The sequence below is a fragment of the Topomyia yanbarensis genome, chromosome 2 (genome assembly GCF_030247195.1).
Source record: "Topomyia yanbarensis strain Yona2022 chromosome 2, ASM3024719v1, whole genome shotgun sequence".
Lineage (NCBI taxonomy): Eukaryota > Metazoa > Arthropoda > Insecta > Diptera > Culicidae > Topomyia > Topomyia yanbarensis.
The window spans coordinates 119,733,687-119,761,655 of record NC_080671.1 but is presented as its reverse complement, the minus strand read 5'-3'; the positions used below and the strand labels follow the sequence as shown (position 1 = coordinate 119,761,655).

The 27,969-nt window shown below is 39.4% G+C and overlaps 1 protein-coding gene across 8 annotated transcripts in view; it reads left to right on the top strand.

The window, feature by feature from the left end:
- LOC131679398 (dual specificity calcium/calmodulin-dependent 3',5'-cyclic nucleotide phosphodiesterase 1-like) overlaps positions 1–27,969 on the top strand; it is a 796,874-nt gene that overhangs the window by 220,594 nt on the left and 548,311 nt on the right. Inside the window, exon 1 of one of the 8 annotated variants that reach the window (XM_058960124.1) lies at positions 26,672–27,091. The exons of 4 other annotated variants lie outside the window; for them this stretch is intronic. The gene's annotated coding sequence lies outside the window, so the exon portion shown is untranslated. Of the gene's footprint in view, positions 1–26,671; positions 27,746–27,969 lie in introns of those variants that run through there. 3 more of the 8 variants (XM_058960123.1, XM_058960121.1, XM_058960122.1) reach the window with 3 other exon arrangements.

The following is a 27,969-nucleotide window of genomic DNA, read 5'->3' as shown; positions in this document are numbered from 1 at the left end:
AACATTTTTTTCAGAACAGCTGAAGGCATTGCACTTAGTCCTGGAGCATACGACGATTCCGTTTTTTGTACTGCAGAGAGAACCGATTGTTCTGAAATGGTGAATACATCCATATCCACCGCACCAACGGGAACATCATGGGACGCGTTGTCGAGCTCGACGGCAGTTGGCGCATCAGTAGTGAAGACACTCGAGAAGTAACTGCACGGTGTCTTTATTAGAACAACTTTATGCAAAAAAATTCAGCATCTCTGAAACTTTGGAATATGAAAGAATGGACTTTCCCCTTTCATTTGAAACTAAGATCAAAATAATCCGTCGGGGGGTCCAGAGCAACTTTTTTTATGAAGTAACTATATTGGTTTTACTACTCGAGCTAGTTCATATTTCTGTCCCTAAATGGTGCTTTAGACATTCGAAAAACACTAAATGTGAGAATTAGTTAACTGGCAAATAGGGAACACTTTGTCGCCGTCGTAGTCGCTACTTCGCCATTGTAAACCATCCTAGACGGAAGACCCGTTTCCTTCCTCTTCGTATTAACAAAAGTCCAGAAGCCCTTCGGATTTCGTCGTAAGTTTTGTTGGATGCGGTTCACATATCCTTTGTACAACAATTTATTATAACAGCGGTACTCATTACTGGCTATTGCGAAAAAGCGCTTGAGAATAGGGCATCGTCGATTTGTGTACGCACGTAGAGCTTTGGCACGGATGCGTTTCAGATTCCGAAGCATTGCGTTCGACCAGGGAGGCTTCCTGGGAGGTTGATAATTTGGAACAGATTTTTCAACACAGTCAAGGAGTAACCGATTATAGAGATCAACTGCAACATCTACATCCACTTGATCAAGTAGTACACTCTAGTCAATCAGCAACAGTAAGCGGCGTAGAGCAACTAGATCAGTTTTGCAAAAATTACGACGATTCACAGCTAAAGCTTCTTCATATAGTGGTGAACTAATGGTGGAAATGGATATTTCTAAAGCGGGATGATAGTTATCCAAAGGCACGATCACACTGGAAGCTTCACTCACAGAACACTCAGGTGATCGCAATGCCCTCAACAGCCGCAAGACATCAGGTGGTGGTGTACTCATCGCCGTTCGCCATGGTATAAAAGCCCGAGTGATCAACGATGAGCGGTGGGAGAGCTCCGAGCAAGTGTGGATATCAGTTAAACTTGCCGATCGCAATCTCTTCCTGTGTGTCGTGTATTTTCCACCTGACCGAATTCGTGATTACAGCCTGATCGATGTACATCTTTCCTCCGTTTCTTTCATCACCTCGATCGCTGCCCCATCTGATGATATTGTTATACTGGGCGACTTTAACTTACCTGGCTTGACCTGGTGCCCAGCAAGTAATGGATTTCTACGATTGGATATCGAAAAATCTGTGCTTATCAACAATGCCAGTTGTATCTTGGACAACTACAGTAGCGCAACTCTTCGGCAAATTAATAATATCATCAACGAGAACGGACGTACATTGGACCTCTGCTTTGTAAGTGCCCGGGACTACGCTCCGTACTGCTGCGCTGCTCCGACACCTTTAGTTCAGCATGTGCGCCATCATCCCCCACTACATCTTGTACTCGCTGGTAACCTAGGAGTGAGTTTTGAAGACGTCTCAAGCTCTATCGTCTACGATTTTAAAAACGCTGACTACGACAGCATCGTTAGCACGCTGTTGGATATAAACTGGGACGAAAATCTTAACAATGATGACGCGAACGAAGCAGCGATGACGTTTTCTAATATTCTTAACTACCTAATCGACCGTCATGTGCCAAAACGAACAGTCAGCACAAATCAACACCCTCCCTGGCAATCAACAGTGCTTAGACGATTAAAAACTGCCAAACGAGCCGCATTTAAAAAGTTCTCGAAGCATAAGACACTTGCATTACGAAACCACTACTTTCAACTCAACCACGAATACAAACAGCAAAGCAGACGTGCCTTTTTTAGATATCAGCGAAACGTCGAACGTCAACTGAAATCCAAGCCCAAGTCGTTTTGGAAATATGTGAACGAGCAGCGAAAAGAATCCGGGTTACCATCTTGTATGTCATTAAATGGAGTTTTAGGCACCGACACTAAGGAAATTTGCCAATTATTTTCCGACAAATTTTCAAGCGTTTTTTCCGACGAGAACCTTTCCCCACAACAAGTCGCTGCCGCTTCAAATCTAACTCCTTCTCTAGGACGAACCATCAACCGAATTTGTGTCGATAATGCTGCCATTCTTGCAGCAAATTCCAAGCTGAAAGCATCTAGTTCCCCGGGTCCAGATGGCGTTCCTTCGATTTTTGTCAAAAAGTGCATCAGCGGGCTTCTTGAACCACTTCGGCGAGTCTTTGTGCTATCACTCAATACTGGAACATTCCCTTCCTGCTGGAAAGCAGCGCACATGTTTCCAGTTCACAAAAAAGGAAACAAATCGAACATTGACAATTATCGAGGAATCTCGTGTTTAAGTGCAGTATCAAAACTATTCGAGCTGGTTGTCTTAGACCCTCTTTTCTTTCACTGCAAACACTACATTGCAGACGATCAACACGGATTTATGCCTAAACGATCGACAACGACTAACCTGCTCTCGTTCACAACATATGCAATGGATGGATTCGCTGACGGATTGCAAACCGATGCTATTTACATAGATCTATCTGCGGCCTTCGACAAAATCAATCATGATATCGCAATAGCGAAGCTGGACAAACTCGGTATTCATGGACAACTTCTGCGCTGGTTTCGTTCCTACCTCGATAGAAGGCAACTTCAAATCAGCATTAAGGACTGTCTATCTACACCATTCTTCGCTACATCCGGCATCCCACAAGGAAGCCATCTCGGTCCAGTGATATTCCTCCTCTACTTTAATGACGTCAACATCAAATTACAAGGACCCCGCCTTTCTTTTGCCGACGACATGAAAATTTTTCAACAAATACGAGATAAAACCGATGCCGAGCTTCTTCAGAGGGAATTGGACAGCTTTAGTACGTGGTGTGATCTAAACAGAATGGTTTTAAACCCGAGCAAATGCTCAATCGTTACGTTCACGCGGAAACGCCATCCGATTCAGTTTAACTACCATCTCTTCGACTCGAGTATTCCAAGACACTCTAACGTCAAGGATCTCGGAGTCATCATGGATTCGGCACTAACGTTCAAACCACATACATCATCCATTGTGGATAAGGCTTCAAGACAGCTTGGGTTCATCTTCCGAATAGCGAAAAACTTTAAGGACGTATACTGTTTAAAATCTCTCTATTGTGCGCTGGTTCGCTCAACACTGGAATATTGTTCTGCTGTTTGGAACCCTTACTACCAGAACGGTGTCGACAGAATCGAGGCCGTCCAACGCCGGTTCATACGCTTTGCACTCCGACATCTTCCTTGGCAAAACAGATTTCAGCTGCCGAGCTACGAAAACCGTTGTCAGTTAATACAGCTCGATACTCTAAGCATCCGGAGGGACTGCTCTCGAGCCCTGTTCGTCTCGGACTTACTGTCTGCCAGGGTGGATTGCCCTACAATCCTCGGACGCCTCGATCTTCAAGCTCGCGTTCGAGCTCTGCGCAATAACTCTCTTCTGCGAGTCCCATTCAGGAGAACTAACTATGGGCGTCAGGGCGCTGTTACCGGACTCCAGCGTGTGTTTAACAGTGTGGCGACGGCGTTTGACTTCAACCTGACAAGGAATTCGATAAAAACTAAAATAATTCGTATTCTGAAATGTAATTAGTTTAAGTAACCACCATTGGGGCCAAGGGGTCTGTTGGTGACGGTACAACAAATAAACAAATAAACAAAGCATTCTCATTGACGAAGACAAGGTCAAGAAAACGAGATTGATGGTTGGAAACCGTGCTTACTTGACTTAGTCCGTGAAAAGCCATCCCTTCCAGAAGTAAGCGGCTGGCAGGATTTGTTGTCGAGGATAACGGGTTAGGGTAAGCGTACCCACGCCCAGAAGAAACCCACATGAGTCCTGGTTGGTTGAAATCGCCAAGAACTATCATCACATCGTTTGTAGCCTGAGAAGAAGCGCGCTCTATGGAGTCTAGGTGAAACTGCGTAATAGAACAATCAAGTCGTTTTTCTGGAGGAATGTAAACAGCTCCAATAAAGTAGTTCTTCGTTTGCGTAGTAATCTTCGTCCAAACTGCTTCAATGCTTGATGAACTATCCACACCAAACTCACAGGAGGCAAGTGCGGAAGAAACAGCAATTAAAACTCCACCGCCGCGACCATGGATACTGTTACGAGCACCTCGATTCGCACGATAAACCGCGTAAGAATCCCCGAAGAGCTGCATCGATGTAATACGGTCATCAAGCCAAGTTTCCGTTAGAACGAAAATATCGTAGTCGCCGTCAAGAGCAGCCAAGTACAAGTCCTCGATTTTCGTCCTGAGCCCTCTGACGTTTTGGTAATACAACCGCAAACCATCGACGCCATGTGCAAAGCGTCCCGACAAATTGCAAGGACGTGATGTACCCGATGGCAAGCTGGAAACCAGAAGGTTTTCAGGAAGCGGATCGTCATTTAAAGCATAATACTCGCCTGAGAAGGGAGTTGGGAAGACCCCCTCACGACCTCCGAACGCAGGGCCGGGACGACTAAGCTGGTCGCTGGCTGGTAGCACGACTGCGTCGGAGCGCTCGGGGGCTTCCGTAGTGAGTTTCTCCTCAAAACAGACTAATTAGAATGGACTACCAAAAAGCGTTGAAAGAATGACTACAGCACTAGGCTGTCCCAAAAAAATAGATGTTCGAAAAGTCATGGTGCTCAACCCTATATTGAAAGATAAGCATATTTCAAGCGCTTTTGTAGTACAAATCAAGTTTCTAAAAAATCATCTAGAGGTTCCGCAAATGCGATTAATGAAAAATGGGCATTTTTGAGCAAAATTGTCGTATATAAGTGGTTTTCACAACTTTTTCAAAGCCCAATTATTTTTAAAATATTTTTCTGTAGACCTTGGAGAATAAATCCCATTTAAACGTTTTTTTTACAAAAAGCCCTTATATTAATTATAGAACCTCTTAATCATGGCGAAAAAAATATATTTTTGGTTAATTTTGAAGAAAATCCACACAAAACGAATGTCAATAATTTTTTTTTTTTTCAATATACTAAAGGCATGTTTTGCAAAGTACTATTCATTGCAAAAATTTTCGTGAGCAAATATTGTGAAGATTCGGTCGAGGAGCTGAGATATAGAGTTTTTAGTAAATGCTTTCAAACCATAAAACTTTCAGGAATCAGAATATATTGGCTTAAATGGCACGTTCCCCGTATGTAGTCGGGGATTTGTGCCTTGGATTTGTGCTGGATTTATGGAATTGTGCATGATCAACAACTTTTTCGAATAAGAAGTGATAACACCAATGATGCTATAACCTATGTAACATTTACGATTGATTAGATTTATTTATTAATGTGAATGTATGGTAAGTCTTGTAATAAAACATTCAAATTGAAACTATTTGATATGTTATCGAATACATATGGCATGATTAAAGTTATTTTGACTCTGCGTATTTTTGGTGATTTTCAGTAATAATTCGTTTCTATCAGTGTCATTGTTAGAGCCATCTCATAGAATTCTCCACGTAAAGCTACTGTTCTTTCAGTACGATCATTACTGTTATTTAAGTACTGGTTATTTTCCTTTAATTTTTTGGTGGAAGTCCTTTAAGAATTAAAGGTGATGTTTATTACATAAATGCGAAAAAAAAAACGTTCATTTCATTTTCATGTGTCAAAGTCATTGAAAATGTGAAAATTAAAGGAAAAAAATGTACAACTTCATTATTCCATTTGTTCAATAAACTGAACGATAATTACATTAAAAGTTTTCCTAATTGCTGCGTAAGAACGTTTTTGTATGTATGATGATGAAAAGCAGCTACATTTCATAGGACTTTAGCGCTATGCTAATATTTAGAGGAATGACAATGTTTTAGCTTGTTTCGAAAGTATTTGTCTCAAAATGTACGGCATTTTATTAATAAAAATTACAGAAGTTTCAATTTTTCATAAATGTTACATTCTGAGGAGTCCGTGAAAGTTAATTTTCGTGTCAATAAGAATAACATTTTATTATATAAGGTTATACAAATTAAATGAATATTTATTCAACACAATTTTAAAAAATACATAAATTTGTGTATGGTTGCAGTTAGCGGTGCAGCTTTATTATTTTTTTTGCGGTTGCGGTGCGGACTATCCATTTACCGCCCGCATCCGCACCGTGACGAACCCTATCAACATCAATAATTCGTCGATGTACTACAGCTTATTATGTGACAAAGAACACATTTTAGGATTATTAGTTTCTATTTTCTTAGATTTGGAATTATTTTCATTTGGGATTTTTCAACATTCCATTCAGTTTCTAGTGACTATCTCAAGTCATCAGAAATAAAAGATTCATGCAATATTTTTTTTAAATCCCCTCCCGAAACAAAATCGTGGCTACGGGCCTGCATCAAATTTTATCTATTAAAAAGCGAGTGAACTGCTTCGAAATTAAAAAAAAAAACTTAACATTTATGAATAGTCTAAAATGGCGGACCTTATAAGGGGTTGAATTTGATATTCCGGTTGAAAAAGTCAGCATCAAACAACATATCGATATCAATTCCCAACCACAACCGCTTGGATGGTAATAGCACGTTTCTGCACAAATAATGAAAGCGCGTACAAAAACCATCTGTTGCATGTAACCTTGCGACAGATATTCACACATTCAAAGCTTTCCGCTCCGCTGGAAACATAATCGATTAATCGGAGAGCTTTTCTGCTCTTAAAGCTGTGCAGCAGCTTTTCTAGCTGTTCCGTTTGAACAAAGCTTAGAGTTGGGGTGGTAATTTCTGTCCAGTTGAAGCTTTTTAAACAAATGGTTTCTACTAGTCTCCGCAAGGTGCTTAGCACTTTTGGCATCCAAAAGCTCTTTATGTTCAAAGCTATCGTTTTATCCCACTAAATGCAAATTTTCTCTTCTCCCTTTCTTTCCAGGTACGGTAAAAAAAGAATGCATTCTTTATGGGAAGTGTGGTGCAATTGTCTTCAGGATCTACTGTAGAGATTTGTTTTAACGTTAGAAATTACAGTTAAAAATTGTCATTACCTCAATACCAATTCTAGAATTGCAGCAGCATTGCGACACTAATTCCAAGCTTCAATAATGTTCAAACTTTAGCTCATTCTCAAAGCAATAATTTACCATGTCGCAACACGCAACCAGATCAAATACTTAAACTAATCGTTACAACATTGCAACCAAAGATCTTCATCAAGCTAATGAGGAGCCAAAAGCGCATACCACGTTACTGCATATAGACTTGGGCCCCGACTTGCACCAGTTCGCTGCTGTGCCTCTCCAAAACAGCCACCAGAGTAGTGCGTGCAGTGCGCAGCCGGCTTCGGCATTCTAGATCGCAAACCGTAAGGCTACCGGGGATTGGTAAGTTTTTTTTTGTTGTTGCTGCAAGGGTCAAACTCCGGTCGGATCATTGCTATGCTGCTACCGGTGAGTGCTTCTAACTTGAACCCTGGTACATCGTGATGAGATGCAGTCAGGCCACATTTAGCTCACGCAGCCTTCACAGCAGGAACCTGTTTGCTGTTTCTTCGGATCCAGCAGCTTTCGGTAGCTTATTGATATGGAATCGGTCTTACTGAATATGCGTGTGAGCGGACTTAACTGCACGGGGGAACCACTAATTGTGCCTGCGATGAGATATGTAAATCGAATTAAGCCACTAATGATACAAGCTGGATGACATATGTAAACGATTATATCGAAACGTGTTGTGAGATAAGTCCGGCCACCGCAAGTTAAGCGAATGATTGCGACACTGAAGAGGTTCTGGATGTTAACTAAAAAGAAGAAGTATACATCACGTATACGCAATGTGTGAAAATAGTATTCATTTTTTAAAATATTTGTTACGGAGGTACGTTTTACCTTTCTTATAGAAGCCGCTTAAGCTTTGAAGACTGTTTTCAAGTCCCTGGTAGCCGAATATCATACACGTAGGTGTTGGCACTGGGCAGCCTCTTCCATATGAGGATGCGAGTTGCGGGGGCGTTATTTAACCAATTATACTTCTAACTATGGTTTGATAGTCGTAATGATATTTTTATACATTATATATTATTCGTGATAAATTGAGTCAATTTGTGAAATCAAAAGACGGATAAATATTCTAGAGCGAATTATTTATATACAGAGAACCTCCGGCGTGTTTCATTCTAAATTTGTGATTAGTGTTTTAGTGTTGAGGTATTCTCGCGTATGAGGCTATGGAGCGGAGCGTAGAGGTCGATAAGTAGTGTTGCTTAGGCGCTGTGCCAATACATTCGAGGGAAATGGAATATCTATATATTCATTATTTTATTTAGTTCAACATCAATTTCATGATAACACTGAATCAACAATTTTCCTCCACAATACTCGATTTGTAGCTGCAGCTCTCCAACGTCGGTTACGCCCAACACTTGCCAAATCACGTTCCACCTGGTCCGCCCATCTTGTACCAACCGGATCATTAGCGAACACCATCTTTGCAGGATTGTTGTCCGGCATTCTTGCAATATGCCCTGCCCACCGTATTCTTCCAGCTTTGGCTACCTTTTGGATACTGTGTTGGCCATAGAGTGCTCGTGGTTCATCCTTCGCCGCTACACACCGTTCTCCTGCACACCGCCGAAGATCGTCCTTAGCACCCGTCGCTCAAAAACTCCTAGCGCTTACAGGTCCTCCTCGAGCATGGTCCAAGTCTCGTGCCTGTAGATAACCACCGGTCTTATAAGCGTTTTGTACATGATGAATTTGATGCGGGGGTGAATCTTTCTTGACCGCAGTTTCTTCTGGAGCCCATAGTAGGCCCGACTTCCACTGATGATGCCCTTTCGGATTTCACGGCTCACGTTATTGTCATCCGTTAATAAGGATCCTAGGTAGAGAAAATCCTCCACTACCTCGAAGGTATGTCCGTCGATCGTAACGCTATTTCCTAGCCGGATCCTGTCGTTTTCGGTTCCGCCTACCAGCATATACTTTGTTTTGGACGCATTTACCACCAGTCCGACCTTTGCTGCTTCGCGTTTCAGGCGGGTGTACCATTTTTGTAGAATTTACAAAGTGCACCCCCACATAGAAAACAACGACGTAGTCTTACGTCAAAAATCGACCGACAAAAAAAATATTTGCACACAAGAGAGATCACCTTTAACAGCATTTAATGAGACCAAGAGATTTTCATAAGAGAGAGTATCTAATTTATAGTTGAATTATTTGTTCATCGAATGCCTGCATTTTCAAAACTCTAATAATGTAATGAAATACTCAATTAGGATATGTGTTCATTGGATAATTTGTTGAACGTTTAAACATTGTAACATCAATCAACAAGACAACCTCCTATCCACAAATCCTGGAACCGCCCTTGGTAATGGATCACACTACCACCTGACGTCTTTCCCAATAGATTTCAGTCCATCGGCAGCACCGAGACGGTGTCAAAATATTCACCAAACCAGATGACATCGATCACTTTAAAACCGTATACATATTAATCATTTCGGACCAGCACGGCTTGGCTATCGCGTCTAATTTATCTTAAACACGCTGACTGCGGTAACACCTGTGGGTCCAATTGGCAATGTTCCGAACGCTTGTTAACACGTGCAAAAAGTGCGTGTCCGAAGGTGGTAACATGATCGGTATGTGTGTGACTGATCGCTCGGGAGATAGTCATCGCCGGGAATGGGACTGGGCGATATTTTGGCTAAAAGTCCTCATTTAGCTTCACGGCAATTCATGGCTGTTCTTGCTTTATCAAGACACTGCATCTAATTACCATCGCAGGTGAGACGAAATGTCGCATTCAATAAGTGCTCAAAGAAAACAGTATAATTCAAAAGGCGACATGAACTAAAACCAGTAGAATGCCGTGCTGAACAGGGGTCAGGGATGAACACCACCGTCATCCAGATAAATGTCCACAAATGAAACGTGCAATGGACAGCATCCAACTATCTACATCCCTGATCCCAACAACCGTACAAGGTATAGGCTTGAAAGATTGAATCATTAGTCCGAACGCCATTCTCCGCCCCAATCCCTTTTCCGTACGCAGCATCGCAGCAACTTCAAGTCCCTGGTGCATTTGAAGCAAGCAAAAAGTCTCCACCGACTAAAACAAGCTCGGTCGCCAATCTCGCGAGGAAAACATTAATGTGCGTGTCGCGTGAGCGCCTTTACCGATGTCGAAGTTGCCTTTTCGGTGTTTTGCTGACTGACAGACTAAGTATTGATAAATCCTCCTTTCCTCGCCATTCTTTCGCGCCATCAATCTTCACCTGAAACATACACCATCCGTAGCCGATCGCGACAATCGGTGCACTTGATCTCTTCAACTAACAACGGCAAAGGGGAATGACGACGCACGGCAAACAGTGCGGCGCGATGCCTTTCGCTTGAATGTAGACTGATCGCACGTGATTCGTTCGGTCATGTTTTTTTTTCGTCGCTGCGACGACTTATATGTGTAGGCTGCTAGGCTTACCGGTTGGAGTCGAAGCAGACAAGTGATGCTGGGACTGTCACTAGGAAAATTAATGACCTGGACTGATCTTCAATATGGTCTCAATCGGCGCCGGGCGATATATTTGTACCGATTGGATGGTCGGAGGGATGGTTTTCTTCTAACAGAAGTGATTTAAGCACACGGGTGGTGCAAATGAATGAGATAATAGCAGCCGGGCCGAACAAAGCATAGTTGGTAAGTCGATGGTCTTGTACGAATCTCATGTGGGTTTGATTCCCGATCCGGGTATAAGGTTAAAAAGCTTCTAACCAAAAAAAGGAGGCGAATAACTCTATGTTTAACACTTTCTCAACTTTAGCAATTCGACCACTATTCAGATTGGATTCTCATGTTTGGGGTTGGGGTAATATCTGGGACATAACCGATGTTTCGTGGCTGCATTTACGGATATTAATAAAAAATTACGATATTCAACAGCTTAATGTTTGTTTGGGGAACCTAGAAATTAATATATGTATAAGAAAAAATGCAATAAAATACAGATAACGGTTTGTTCCATGACGTGTACAGAAAATGATTTTGAAGAGCACATGTTAGGGGATGCTGAGCATTAGGGATGGTGTTAAACGGTTACCCCAACAACCAGTTATCAAAGAAGTCTTATGTACTAGTTCCCCAGACTCCGAGGCCACCTTGAACCCAACACAATTAAATATTTTTGGAACTATTAAGTCACTTAAGGCCGATTTCTTCACCCTCGCTTAACTTTTAAACCAGGTTCACCAGTACGTTTATACCTGGCTTAAACGCTAAGCGAGGGTGAAGAAATCGGCCCTTAGAACGAATGAATTGAAACATTCCAGTAAATCGTAGTTTCTTCATAAATATCGACACATATCCCGGTGCTACTACCCAAAAACATTGCAAGCAAAGCTCGAATCGATTGATTTGTACAACTCGTTTTTATCAAAACGAAAGTTTTCTTTGCAAAATGTATAATAATTGAAAAGTAAATTTGGCATAGTACAAATTTTTCATATATTTTTGATTTGGGAATTGTTTTTTTTTTTCATTTGCGGATCTCTGCATCAGATTGATTAAAATACTATTCTAAGGAGTGTACGGAATCGAATTGCATCACAAGAAAAGATTCGGCACCCATTCAACTGTAGTAACGGTTATACCACTGTTATTGAAACTTACATTTTGTGAACAATGCACATTGAACTAATTTCACCGCAAATTTGAAAAGAAAATACCAAATGAAAAAGTCACGTTTCGCAGCTTCGATCGATCTTTAGTACAGTTAAGTGGACACCATTTAGTTATTGAATACAACTCGCACTCGAAACATATATATATTATTAAGCAACAAAGTTTCTGTAATGTAACCTCCAAATTAAACCGTCGGAATTTTTCCAGCATCTCACGCTCATAAATAACAACATACAACTAGCCGCCAGAATTGTAATGATTTTCTACGTATGGATCATTTAATATCCATAGCCCACCCCTTTTGCACTGCCTTTGGTCACATGTGCAATTAACGCAGTCGGTACGGAATCGGATCACATAGATCATCGTCACCGTGTGTAGAATGTAGTAGGGAAACAGAAACAGCAGCAGCTGCTGCTTGCAAAAAGTTCCAAACAAAACAGTCTGAGCTGCCTGGTGGTGCGTTAAGTGACGCATATCCTGGCGTGATAAGGCACCAATGAACCAACCTTTAAACATAAGAAATTATCTTGTCGTTAAAAGAAAATCGTTGGAAATCTAACTGCAATCTTCTTACATGGAAAAACATGGTTTACGAAAATTTTAACTGAGTTTTTGAAATCACGAATTGTAAACCTCGTATTCAAGAATTAGTATTGTGTTTTCAAAAAACTAGTTCTCGTCCAAAATATACATGGTGTTATATACAAATATTTTGGTTTTTGTTATGATTCTTGTTTATAATTTATGGATACACTAGTTTGTATAAACTATATAAACTAAAAGAGCCGACAGTTAAACGATGTTCAAGAAGGAGCTCAATCTCGATTTTCGTAATATCGAAACGTTAACGTAATATTTCATACATGTGTTTCCTATCGGATTTGTGTGGTAGTGTGATTTATGTTCAAGATTTCAGGATCTTAGAGGCGATTTTCGTCATTTTTATTCATGTTATCGTGATACATTATTCATGAGTTTATTATCGGATTTCTTATGTGGAGTAACGTAAAAATATAAGCTGGATCCAGGACGTATAACGGGTTCGCAGTATCTTGTTTTGTGAGCTGTTCTGAACACGATTTATGTATTTTTGCCGTTTGTTTTCTTATCAAAAAGTTAGATAGGCACAGTAATATTTACTTATGTATCAGGTATTCCAAGAGATTCCTGGAGTGAAGGCCTCAAGATCTATAAGCGTTACCATGAAGGTGATGCATACTCATAGAGAGTCATGATGCAAAATTGAATGACACATGGAATCCAATCTATGTCTATTGTAATCCAAAAACTCTCTGAAATACAGAACATAAAATCTACAAGCTTAATAAGTAACTGGTCGATGATTTTTTCTGTATACTCCTTGAAATTCCTGACATCAAGTTCAATATAGTATAAAGCTCAACTAATGTCACAGGTCAACCAAGAACGTCTCTGAACATAATTCGAACGATCTACAAGCGTTGTCACTGCACAAAATGAAGATAAAACGAGTTAAACGACTCGTGAAGTGAAGGGAATCTAGATGACGAAAGTCTATGATTGGTGGAATTTTGAAGGCCAACCCAGTCAGCATCTTGAATTTCAAAAGGGCTTCAGACATCGATTCCCGCCATCGACTCGTCAAATCCATTCCGACAATACCCATTTTGTTGTAGTTATAGAGAGTATGGGACCATTCATAAATTACGTAATGCTTTTAGGGGAGAGGGGGTACAACAAGTTGTGACATGTTGTGACATAGGGGGAAGGGGAGTTAGCTAGATCATTACGTAACATGTTTTCACCGAAGAAAAAAAAAATTTTCTGGGAATTTGTTACGTAACAGGGGAGGGGGGGATGTAGAAATTTGTGACAATTTGTTACATGGGGGGAGGGGGAATCAATTTTGGGCAATTTTTGCGTTACGTAATTTATGAATGGTCCCTATACTCCATAACTAAACAAAATGGGTATTGTCGGAAATCGTCTTTTTGGTTTTCAAAATCGCTTCCGATATCGATTCTTCATCTACTCGTTAATCTCATTCTGAAAATATCTACATCTAAACCAGAGGTCGCCATCTTGAATTTCAAAAGGTTCGGAAGGTTCATTAAGGGACCTTTCATAAATTACGTAACGCAAAAATTGCCCAAAATTGACTCCCCCCTCCCCCCATGTAACAAATTGTCACAAATTTCTTCATCCCCCCCTCCCCTGTTACGTAACAAATTCCTAGAAAAAATTTTTTTTCTTCGGTGAAAACATGTTGCGTAACGATCTAGCTAACTCCCCCTCCCCCCTATGTCACAACATGTCACAACTTGATGTACCCCCTCCCCCCCCCCCCCCTAAAAGCGTTACGTAATTTATGAATGGTCCCTTATGCGGAAAATCACAAACTCATTCCTTACTGTACGTACTCAATTTTTTTTATGGACTTAGTTTGTAAAAAAGAGTTCGTTTATTGGAACGTATTAGCCAATTAAAAATGCCACGTAAATCGAATATTACGTACCAAAAGAGCTCGTAAATGGAGGTTTTAGTATATCTACTGCTTTTGTTTATGACTGGTTGCTAGCAGCTGGACACGACTATGTTTTGTTTTACGAAATAGTTCATGAATCAAAATTCTTCCAAGAACAATATTCGAAATTTTGAGAAATATTTCATGTGAAAGTTTCAAGACCATGTGCTTGGGAATATTTTCTGAATTAGTTCCTAAATGAAGCTGTATCTTTGTGTCGAGTACTGAATAGCTGGCGAAACCGATTTGTGCCAGTCGCGCACAGAGTATCATGGGTCTTGCCCTTGCTGTGTTAAGCGAATCTCTGACACGGTGGACTTTTGTTTCTTTGCAAATCGTGGGATTCAAATGATGGCCATGTCCCCAATACTCATTTCTGGGTTCGTTTTAAGCGATTATAACCCAAGTAGCATTTCTAGTTTTATAGCACATTACAAGTGCTAAGTCTTAGGAAGAGCTTCGAGAGTGCCATAAAACCTTAATTGCTACGGGAAACCGACATGTTTGGTATCTTCTAATTGCTGTACAATAAGTGGTGATAATGAAATGTGCATTGTGCAATACTCTGATCGGCAATGATTAGAGTAGCACAAATTGAACTTCAGCATAAACGTGCAGCAACTATGAATCTATTAGTTGTGCAAAAATGAAAAGTTTCCATTACTTTACTTCAAGAAACGTATTTCTGGAAATAAAATTTCTATGTTGGAAAACTGCTTAACCCCATCCGCGTAGTTTTCAACAAAATGGCATAAAAAATCCACATGAAGGGCCCCATGCATGTGTACTTGCGAATAGTACTGTTGATGTCGCATGTCTTATATCCGAACTCACAACTCCTCTCATTTGTGCTGTCAGTCAATATGACTGTTGATAACATTAACAAGAAATACGTGTAGTTTTCGGAAAATGTTTTCCGCATAATAAACCTTCCGATGATTTCAAAAGAGTTGTATCATACTGTTGCAGAATTAGGTTTCCTCTCATAATCGGAAGTGATGCAAAGGTCCACCACAAAATTTGGCTTTGATACCAATTTGAGAAGTACTGAATTGAAGGAATACTTAACAGTACAAATCTACATATTCTTGATAGAGGACATTTGCACGGTCTGGCAGAAAAGAAGTGTTAGATGTAACTCTCTGCTCTGACAGTATAGCGCATGAGTTGGCAAGCTGGCTTGTCCGAATGAGTTCGAATCGTTGCTATTTGATCATAAGTGTTACATATCGGGAATTAGAATACAGGTCGGACTCGATTACCCAGGGATTTCAAAAAAATCTTACCCCGGATAATCGAATCACCCGGATATTTGAATCAAACTTTTTTTGCGTTAGTTATTTTATTATTTATTAATACTGGTCTTCGAGTTACTCGTACAGACAGTTTCTTAATTAATATTAATTCTATGTTTAAAGGTAGTCTTAGTAATGTTAAAATCATACTTGTCAGCTACATAATTAAAATTACTTACAACTTATATTGAACGGATTGTTTTGAGAAAATAGAGTACGATACATCGGTAACCGAAAGAAATCAGTTCGTCTGGTGGGTCTAGGTGGTACGTTGAATCGGAGCTGGCTCAGCAACTCCGGGCTATCTATATTGTTTCCCAGAAGATCAAACACGAAGAGCCGTTGCAGCATTATCCTCCGACTAGCAAGAGTCATAGGGCGGTAGACGAATAGGATCAGTCCAAGGTAGTACCCGCAGATCGTAACGAACAAAGTGACGCTGAATTCGTTCGACGCGGTTGATTTGTACAGCTTGATAGGGTGCCCACACAAGTATACCGTACTCGAGAATGCTACGACCAAGTGCGCAGAAGAGCGATTTTAGGCAGTAAACATCGTTGAATTGTTGCGTGTATCTTTTGATGAACTAGCTTTGGCTGTAGACATTGCAATGTGCTGCGCGAAACTCCATTTGCTATCGAGAAGAATGCCTAGATCCTTAACTGTGTTTACACGGTTGATAATGCTTGTCGACATTCAAACGTTGTTAAGTACCTGTTACGACAGAACGAGATCACATTACGCTTTTGTACGTTTACTTCCATCCCGTTTAGTGTACACCAATTTAGCAGCGAATCTATATCGGCTTCGATGGCACATCAATCGACTGCCGAAAAAATGACACGATGAATTCAGATCATCCGCGAACATGTACTTAGGGGACTGTATAGTGAAGCACAAATCGTTTACGAATAATATAAACAGTAGCGGGCCTAGATGACTTGCCTGGGGAACACCCGACTCGATCACAAACTGAATTGATCTCATGTTATGAATTTAAGCTTCATTCGTGGAGAAATTGGAAATAAAATGGTCAGGATAAATTTTCCTATTATGGTAAATGTAAATGTACCTATTTTGGCCCTAGTTGATTTTTCAGACTTTCAGGGTGTGACTTGTATTTTCAGTTGGTTTTCATTTATGATTCATATTTGTAACGAGTTAACGGTATGAATCAGTTGTTTATAGCTATTTGTGTAAGAATTCTAAGATAAACTTTTTAATAAGGTGTGTCTTTTGCAATACAGGTCAAACTCGATTATACGGGGCTTCGATTTTCCAAGGCAAATGATTCGATTACTCGAATCCCAGAAAAAATAAAGTTAGTAGGTACACTGGGGGTCGCCTGTTTCTTGGCTCCAGTTTAATTTACGTGGTGGTGTTACATATCATAGCTAACATGTCTTTTAACCCTCATTCTAGTTAGAAGAGTGCGTGTTGCGCCCCCACAAAAAGATCCTTGTTCTTGTAGCATCATTTAGTTGACCAAGGTAATAACTACGCATGTAGTCTTCCCAAACTCGCCCACTCATACTTATCACTAGCGAAGGACTACAGGGTACGTAGATGACGGGTTCCTGGTCGCCTCAGCGAGAAGTACTGCTGGGGCCCTCTTTACATAGCCTATCATCCATCTTTGCTTGAGCTACCCAAGAATTGAAATCACCTCCAGTGACGGCCGGGTCTCTTGTCAGAATCTCGTAAACCATTTCTAGACCAACGTTTTTCTACCGCGTATAGGGTCCCAAAACTATTTTTTTTAGAACTGTTGGTATCAAGAAACACGAAAAACCTGGTTTAATAAAGAGAGGTGCTTCTTTTGCAGTGCAAGAAGCTGCTGAATATTCACTTTCCGATCTAGTCCTATTGCATGAAAAAGGTAATTGAGGGAAATCTAAATTACAAAGTTATAGCAGTTTTCAACAATATTGCCAGACTATGAAAATATTCCAAAATTTCATTTTAACTTTTTTACTTTTTTTTAATATGTTAGTCACATTTTGTTTGTTTTTACATTTTAACGACATTCAATTAGCTAGAGATTACTGGGTAGGGAAAGTTATGAAAATTAGAGCTATAGTACTCAAGTGAGAGCAAGGATGTGAAGTAAACAGATCGGAATCTTTGTCTTCTGTTAATGAGGGTCGAGCTTAGGCAGTATAACTACGAATCACCAGAGTTCACTAACATGTGTCCTGATAAAGGTAGACGTGTCTATCTTTACCGTGACAACCGACACTTTCATTTTTACCATTAAAAGAAACTATCCCTGGCAGCACTGATTCAGCGGAACCTAATCAGATTAATTGTAATAACTTCTGTTCTACTGATAATATTTATAGTTTTTAATGGTCAAATGAAAGGTCTTAGTCAATTTTATTAGCCTTACTTGTCGTTGTGTAAACCAAAAGTTATAGTCATTTAGAAACGTAGTTGTTTACCTACAAGAAGGCATGAGGGGGTTAAAAATGCCATTGGAATTCTGAGCAGGAATCAAGGGGACAATAGGAGAAGGGCAATATTGTGTCAAAGTCCACTAGAACTCAGAGCAGGTTATTTACACCGGATTTCAATGAAAATAGGACCATGATTCTATCAGTATCTGGAATAAATCATAATCTTCAGCGGAATTCTATCTCGAGAAGGATTCCATCAGACATTTAAAAAGCTTTTCTCTAGAATCCTGCATTAAAATTCAGAGAAAAAACCGTAGAAATGCGGATAAAAATTCAATCGAAAATCTGAAATGGATTCCATTGGGATGCTAAGAAAACCTCGGTCAGAATCCTGGAAAGTATCCAAACAGAACCCTGAGAAGCATGTCATCATTTTCCCAAGAGATAGCCAGAAACCAACTAAGCAATGTAGGTATAATGACATTTTATGTGGCCTGCAGTAACTGATATGTATATTACGAGAAAAATGTACTTTTAGTGTAAAATTAAAAACTTGCATATTTGGCAATACTGGCGCTAAAAACGTTTATTTATTTTTTTTGGATTCTTTAAACAAATCTTTCAAAAAGTTATCTCGCTGATTGATTCTAATGCAAACAGTACCAGAGATATAATCCGAAGAAAAACAATTTTTTAATCAATTTGTTAAAATTAAGGGTATTCCCATGGACTGAGGGGCTGTGCAAACGACACAACAATTTAGGTTATATTGGTTCTAAATGAACAATTTCTTCAAAACTGGTTTCAATCCATGAAGGTCGATTGCAAGTTTTGGTTTGTTTAGGTTAATTTGCGCGGAATAACTCGTATATAAGCTATTTTTGAGGTAGGTTAAAATTTGAGAGGAGGTTAATTCTAGACCCCCAATTTCCCGAAAAAATGTTCTATTGACTGCAATAATCGAATTAGCACCATAATAAGACATTATAGTTGAAATTTGATATTTTTTAAAGCACCCGGATAATCGAATCATTTTCCCCGGATAATCGAATCCCCGGATAATCGAGTCACACCTGTATTACCGTTCAGGTTAGAGCCTTGTTGTCCCTTGCTGTATGCAGAAGCTGTCTCCACTCCACTCGGTCCATTGCTGCTTGTCGCCAGCCTCGCAGTCTTCGAAGGGTCCGCAGGTCGTCCTCTATCTGGTCGATCCAACGTGCTCGCTGTGCGGCCCCGTCTTCTTGTTCCAAGGGACTTAGATGCGGTCGTAGATCGAACAAACTCACTCATAGTAGCAGCATACAAGAGGCTTGCTCGCTTCGAGAGTGTTACTAGAGAAACTCCTTGGTGGAATGGTGAATTTTCTAGACTCAAGAAGTTATGTGGATACTTGTCTGACGATGATAAAGTACACTAAATAAAATTCTTTTTGACAGACTCTTCGCACATTCTGAATTCTTTTCAGGTTTTTCTAATTCTTGGGCATTTTCTCGTAGAGTTATGTCAACTGAATTCATATTGGTGGTCACACTTTCTCAATGATGGATCCTAGTACAATGTAGTAATTTCAAACCAAATTTTTTTCAACATTATATTTTCACTGTTGGTAATGTATAAGCGGAATTCCACGAAGAAAATCTCTATAATCGCAACCATCTTAGATTCCGATGAAACTTTACAGGTTTAACCGACATGGAAGACTAAACATTTTCCACAGTCGATAAGATTATTTTGATACAAGCGCAATTTTTGAAAAAGGGCGTAGACGTTTCTACGTGTATCAATTTCAAATTTTTGACATTGAAAATGTCTTACTGCACTATCTGGGGCAGGGTGTCATTCTAAAATCTAAACTCAAACGATGTCACGTTTTTGCGTCACTATTTTGAACGCTAATAACTTTGTTTTTTTATAACCGGATTTCCGTCTGGTTAACACCAAACAATTCGGAATTAACTGAAATTATGTTTTATTGCGTTGCCGGTTGTCACGGTAAAGATAGATACGTATACCTTTATCAGGACACATGATAGTGAACTCGGGTGATTCGTAGTTATTCTGCCTAAGCTCGACCCTCATTATCAGAAGGCAAAAATTAAGCCCGCACGATATTAAGCCTGTTCTAATGACCCTGCCACTTCTAGCTTTCCGATCTGTTTACTTCATATCCTTGCTCTCACTTGAGTACTATTGCTCTAAGTTTCATAACTTTCCCTACCCAGTAATCTCTAGCTAATTGAATGTCGTTAAAACGTAAAAAAGAAAATGTGACTAACATAGTCGAAATAAAAAAGGAAAAAAGATATAACCCCTTTAGAAAAATTCAGTTTTCCCTATACAATGCATTGATTGCAGAATTTAGATATGTTCTTAACGGAGCATTAGCAATAATTCGTTTGTATGTCTGTTACGCCCATTTTTCCGCTTTTGTATTAAATTGGTTTAGCATTTGAGATTTCTTGCACTGATATTGTCCTATGCTAATTTGAGCGGTTCTCTGAGTATTGCCACTATCCCATGTAGTATGTGTTATCATAAAAATCGCGAAGCATCAAGTTCTAAATGTTCTCCATCGATATAATACCCGAAGAAAGCGATAAGAGTTGTAAGAAATGTATCATCACACTGTTAGGTGGATTAAAAGCGTTTTTAATTCTAAAATCTAGATAATCTCTGAAGTAGTGTTTAAATGGGCGACATTTCCCGTCTCGTCTGCAGTAACACTCATCATTCACCGATCTGATCATAGTGAAGCCTGAACAAAACTTAAATAAGTTTTCCAAGAACCGATCCGGGTCGCGCCAGCTACTCCAGAGCTTCATTTAACTGTTTTTGACGTTTAATGTGAATGTATAATGTTTTTCCTAAATTGGTGTCTTCTTACACTTTATTAACACTACCAGCCCTTCTAGTGGCATACATTTTGTCTGTAACATGAACTGGGGTGTCCTCGTCACAGATTCACCATCGTGACCCACGAGTCGCCCAATCCTACCATCTTTAATGGCTTAAATTCTATATATGAATTAATTAGTTATAATCTATATATCAAAGTTATACCTAAGCTGACCAACCGTACGGAATTTGGGAGGACAGTACGGATTTTTGGTCGTGTGTCCGGAAAAAATACTTGTACGGATTTGTCCGGAATTTGTACGGAATTTCCAACTTCAGTGGAAGTGGAAGTACTCCCGGGATAACGAAAAATCTTCCACAAATGGAAACAGACTAAATAATGTTGCAAACTAGTTTCCCAGGTTCCAGAAATGCAATTTTTGTTAGTAAATGGAAACCGGTGAACAAGAAGAGTGCTAAAAACTTGATTTTTGTAAATTTTCTCATAAGCTGTGGAACTAAGCAAACTTTGCGATTTTTTCTAACATAAAAGAAAAAATTTAACTTTTATGTGTCTCGCTATCCGCCTCGACTAGTTGTTTAAGTCGTTCTCCCAAGTTGGGTGATATTTTGAAAATCAGTGTCTAACAGCCGCCAAGTCGTTCTATCTAAGTCGAAACGCAATTTACCCGATTAATTTCCGTTATGAAAAATATAGTGCTCGATGTACACATTTGGTTCAACTCAATTTGCTCCTATGAAGGTATCTCAATATGATCCGAATTATACAATTTCTATTTTTAATCTTTTTCGGAACCAAATTATTACCACTGCAGTTCGATTGTATTCTGTAGTTCTGAGATATAATACAATTAAAATATGCAGTGGATTCTAGAACTCTCAAAAATTTTCCATTTACTAATCTATGTACACGTTTTCCTTTAATTTCATTTGAAAGGTTGAACCACAGATAATCTTGTTGGTAAAAAAGTAGATAAAAAAATTCGATTTCTGCTAGCTGAGCTGTGTCATTAATTGCTATCAGCCATCCGTGTGTGCGGAACGAAAAAATCAATAAGTAGTTCAATCACAATAGGATCGGTGCGACACTGATAGCTTGGTGTCGATTGAATGCATACGTCACGGCTTGATGCTAGCAGAAAGGGAGAAGAATGATCACATGGTCGTTCTAGGCGAGGATTTGTGAAGAATTTTTTGCCGGTGTCGGCGGTAAAACATGATGATGAGTTATGTTCTACCATAGACCATGCAGTAGACTTGGGTGCAACGCCCAACTCCTACTCTGCAGAAGGCAAAGAATTCTTCACATTGCCTTTCGATCATATCCATATGAGCCTGCCTAGTTCTAGTTTTCCGTTCTAAGTTTATAACTGATTCGCTCTAGAATACCTATCCGTCTTTCAATTTCATTGCTTTCGTTTCTCTTAGTCTCAAATTTGCCGAAAATAGCCAACAAAATCGATACAGTAGAACCTTGCGGCAATTAAAACATAGTAACACAAGCTGAGCTAAGTCGATTGCGTTTCTTGCTGCGAATCAACAACCGGCCGAAAGAATTGGGATTGCAATTTGTGAGAGTTTTGATTGCGGTGCGATGTTTTTGTGCATATTACTCATTTGTACTTTTCACCGAATGAAGTATTTAGTAAATTTTGGGTAAATTTTTAGTAAATTTTGGGAAGGTATTTAGTAAATTTTGGGTGAAAAATTATCTAACTTCGATAAATGTGAAACAACTTCTAAAATGAGTAACAAGCAGGATAAAAGTGGCTTTGGCATCACATGATTATTCTGATTTTGATTAGGGTAACTATGACTATTATTAGATGTATTATAAAAAACGAGCTGAAATTTTTGGCTGTGGACTAAATGAGTGACCGAAAATAAATATCGTAAGAACAGAACATGCTTCATAAAACCCGCTTTAAATATATTAGAAGGTTAAAATCGGAAGCTAAAAGAAGCTCTTCCATGTAATAGTCGATTAAAAAAAACCGGTATAAAATCCGTTATAAATATATTGGGTTCTTACAAAGGAATCTTCTTCATCCGACTTTCAATCTTGAATGTAACGTTATACGGATTTAGCCACAAGCCAATTATGCTTGAGGTTTCTTGCAAATATTTTCGAGTGAGACTTTTCTAAGTGATTCTCATGCTGAAGGATCTCTGTCCTATTTTTATGCTTGATGTTTATATTCGATTTTAACATTTTAAGATAGTTGAAGTGGGTTTTACAAAGCATGTTCTATCCTTGCGACTTTAATTTTCGGTCGCTTAAATCTAAATACAAGATTCTTTAAAAAAAAACGCTAAACAAACATTCTATAGTCGATCAATCGAAAAAAAACAGGTTTCGGCCGATCTTACAAACAGGATAACACTCCGGTGACTAAGGGAACTTTCTAGCACTTATAAATTTACAAACGCGGTCTGAAGAATGAGCCTACATACGCTTGTGTTCGCGCGATCATGAATTGGTTATGTCCGGAAATTCTTCCTCTCGGTCCTAGCCACCTAGGTCCATGCCCTCAGCTGGACTAATCAGAAAAATGACGCTAATATCTACTCGACAATACGTTGCATGGCGACATGACCGGGAACTCTAGTGATAGAGTTGATAGTGACAGAGAACTCACTCTCTTCTAGCATCTGAACCATAAACTGAAAAATAAATTTTACATTAACGGTCCGTGCGATCATCCAAGAACACACGCATTTATCAACTGGACACCCGGTTTTAAATGCGAAGTGACACACTAGCACACGCGGCACACAAACATCTACGCGACAAACAAACGCCCACGCAATCGAACAGAATAACATCCAAACGCTCGAGCCCTTCGCGAGGATACACAAAGACGAACATACAATCGCGATCATCCATGTACAACTACGCCCAAGATTTCATAAACACAAAAACGACCCCAATGATTTAGTAACCCCTACAGCACTTCTAATCCGATTAACGCGGTCTCAAGCGCACACAAATAAACGCTCATTCCAACGCGATCGTCAAGTTCATTCCACTGCACAACTGAACCGTACAGTCGATATCACAATCACAATTGGACTGAAGCAGTGATGAGTGATTCTGATAGGGAGCCCTTCTGTGAACTCAGCTCTACAGCTTCAGTAGGAAAACTCTCGAAATAGAAAGAAAGATAACAAAATTTAAAATACCTATGAGAATCGTATTCTGTAATAAAATTATGTTTTTGTCTGCCAGTTAGTATGAAACTTAGGAACATATTTAAAGCAGTTGCAAGAAAAACATTTTTACCAATTACTTCTCCGCGATGCAATCACATTAAATATATTTTCATTCTCTTCAGACTTTCGTTACCAAAAAATAAAACTTTTTAAAACATGAGTTTTTTTTGTAGTTTTAGTTTATAATAAAATTTTTTAATTTTTTGATAAATTCACAACTTTTTATACAGCATTTGTTTTTTGCGAAGAAGAGATTATTCCCTACAATTTTTTCTCGGAGTGTTTTGCTGTGCAAAATACAGATCTCGAAACACATTTTTTTAAACGATGCCTGCAAAAAAAATTAGGCCCTTTGAAAGTATTGCGCTTGAATTAAAATGCTTTGCTTTGCGTGCAAAATGCTCAGAACCCATGCTGCTAAAACGTCTAATGTTTCAACTGTATCGAAGATGGTCGTTCGCGATTTTAAAGATTTTTGGGTGAATCTTGGAGGAATTACTGTATTGTAAAATCTGTCGGGAAGTGCCAATTTGAACAACAATCGCTGTAATATTTTAATTCTTGCCGAAGTGATCGTTTAGTGTCGAGATATGTGAATATTAAAAACAAAAGTGAAACTCTGGTCAAAGAAGGGACTTCAAGTCTTTCCGTATTAGCCCGAGTTTTTGGAATATTTAGTTACAGATGTCATAGCCTAGCCTTGCGAAAGTCACCTCTATCAGATACCATCATATCAGGCATTCAATAATGATAATATTCGATAGATTGCGCCAGGCAAACAAAATCATTTTGCAGAACAATCTACAACATGTCGTCGATCGTGAAGTACTATAATAAAATTCAATATCCTCGTGTTTATGGATAAAATCAAGATTCAACTGCCCGATACGGCACCTCGAACTTGTGATACGGTGTTTAAAAGAATCGCTGTACAGAAAAGTGGAATCGTTACAAAGGATACATGAAAAAACTAATTATGCCTAGATTATTTCAATGGTAATTACGCGGTAAGATTGCGTCCTTCCTACCTGATCCGACAATACAAAACACGACAGTATTATTTTACAAATAATGCTTTGCAGTTATCAATGACAGATTCCTATCTCCATATTCTATGATGAAACGGCTCATTATCATAAACCGTAACAGCAGTCGTTAAGGAAACTCATCTCTGACAATTAATACCAATACACAGTCTTCAATTCCGTTGCCTGATCCCCAAATGGTTGCCAACTTTGTGACACTTGTTCAGGCAATAACGGCAACTGCAAAACTGTAAAAACTGTGTGCAACTTCAAATCAAAAGCCAGAGTTCTCAGTTGGAACGAAGTAAGAAAGTAGATCCAACCGTGCATGTACTGATGAGATGAATTCGAAACGCATAAGCATTTTATATTTAATTTGTCGATTTGTATAGAGCTCTGTTCTTACGAACAGCTGTTTTTGTGAATTTGAAGTATAGAATACATCCTTTTTATTCCAAAATCTGAATTTGAAAAAAAAAATCTGTGCACGTTTCGGGTCTTTGATCTCTGTACTAAGATTCTAATCAAAATTCATAATCCCGGGATATGATGGTCGTGGATATTTAAATTCGAAACCTAATTATTTTAAATCCAATGTGCTGAGCAACAGTCTGTTATAATTTCGTAAGTTCATTTCGATCGGAATATCTAATTTTCTACAGAAACCCATATAATTTCAAAGAACCTTCCTGCATGACAAGAAATTTCAGTTCGTTGTGAACTTAACATGAAGAATGTTAAAAAGAAGGTATTTTTTCTGGATTTTTTAAAAACATAATGCGAAGAACGAAACGATGTCTCGGAATGGTCGAACTAGACTTAGATGGTAAACTAAATCTAGTTTGGTTCCACAAATTATAACTGTAAATTAAATAACAAATGTACATGGAGGAAACTGATCAGGACACTACAACAGGCAACTCTGGCATAGAATTTCTGTGCTTCATCACTTACATTGAATCCAGAAAATATTTCGATTATAGAGGTTTTAACATTAGGGTCATTTGCATCTTTTTTCGTGGTAGAAAAATCTCTTTTGAAAAAACTGTAACCTTGTGTGCGGAATTGGGAATCGAACCAATCGATTTACCAACTACGCTATGCCAACCCCTAAAATCATTGTTAAAAATTCCATTGCCTGTAGTAAAATATAGTAAACAAGAGAAACACTAAACAGTCTTAGAAATCAAGCTCTGTGTTCTAAATTTTGAAATGAAATGTGTACGGATTTTTCTTAGCCCACAGTTGGTCAGCTTAGTTATACCTGATACCCCGGCTCATTATCGCCAAAAAGCCCCCGAACCTATTAAAAAACTTAAGGAAAATCAAAAACCCCAAATAAGGATTCAACATAAATATCACTGCAGATTGTATATGTGTCACTTATTCGGATTTCGACACCGTTGGGTTGCTACTCGGGGCTGCTCTCGCAACTCACAGCATCCAAAGCCATTCGTCTGCTGGGAACGAATGGCACGGGCGGCGGCACGAGAACCCTCGATCACACAAGTATGATTACGTTAGCGTTTTATTTTTTTATTTCAGTTTCGATTTTTACCTCGATCGATCTCGTGCAGAGTTCGTTTTACTGCGCGGACCGCAATCATTTCGATACCGAACGTGCGATCACATCGTTATTATTAATGTGATTACCGTTGGCGGTTGTATTGTTGTCGGTGTGCCGTTTTAGTGCGACTTTGAACTTCAAAGGGCATCGTGTGCGACGGATCTGAGTCTACGCGTATACCCTCAATTATGTTGCGTTTGTTTTGACTGCTGATTTCGACGCATCGCATCGGGTGGTGATCTCGTTTGTGTTTTGTGTTTTGTGCCACCCAGAAATTCAATTGCTGCTCAAGATTGATCGGTGAACTATTTTAGTTTGATCGTTTAAACTGTTGCAACTATTCCAATCCACCCGAAGCGAAGTGTGGTTTCGTGACAAATAGAAAAGTACGAAGAACGTGCAAACCAGCATAAAGTTATCGTACGAGCAATTGTTCATAGTATGTATGGTGGATAAAAATATAATTACTTTGTTGCTGGTTTAATTATACCAGACTTCAAGCAGAAACGACGTGTTTCTGAGGCGTTGTTCTAGTCAACATATGTAAATTCGCTGCAAGTGCGCCGGAAAGTGAAAAGCATAATAGGTCTAGTGGTCGCGATGGCGAATGCAAGTGTGTGAATAGCACGCGGGCCCCAGAAGAAATACATAAAATACAGAATATAATGTTTGAAGCAAAAGTAGCTCAATGGGTCTCGTGACCGGCTTCTGAGAGGCGACCCTGAGGCTACTCCAAGCAAATAGCGTAAGCGTAAGCAAACGACCAGCAGAACCCGCAGCAGCGGCGGCGGGTCTAACGCAGCAAGTGTAGGAGGAGTTCTGTGCGACATACCCCCAATCGGTCGGACCGGTGAAATATTAAATCATAAATTACGGAAAATATCAAAGCTCCGTTGGTGCGCGCCCGAACGGCAGTATGTGGTGGCTGTGAGTGGATCAGTGCCCAGAATAGTACGCTGCAGGAGGAAAAAAATGTGATCTATTGAGTGTGGTGTCTTGGTTCTTCGGTGACCGGCAAAGCTTTCGCAAGTGGAACGGTGCGGCGAAGAATGTGGCTTACGGTACGCTTGAACTGCAATTAACTGCGAAGTAGGTCGGTGGGTGGATAAAAGATTTAAGATAAAATCTTCGAGTTGGAGTTTGTTGGGAGGGGTGCAAAGAGCTGAGATTTGAGTTGTGGATTTTACAATGTTAGAAAATGAATCGACGTGGGATGGGAAGCTTTGTTCGAATATTAACACTTATTAGAAAATCGTAGAAATGATTTCTAGTGGAGTAATTTACTCGTTGGTTGATTAAACCTATATATCAAACTCG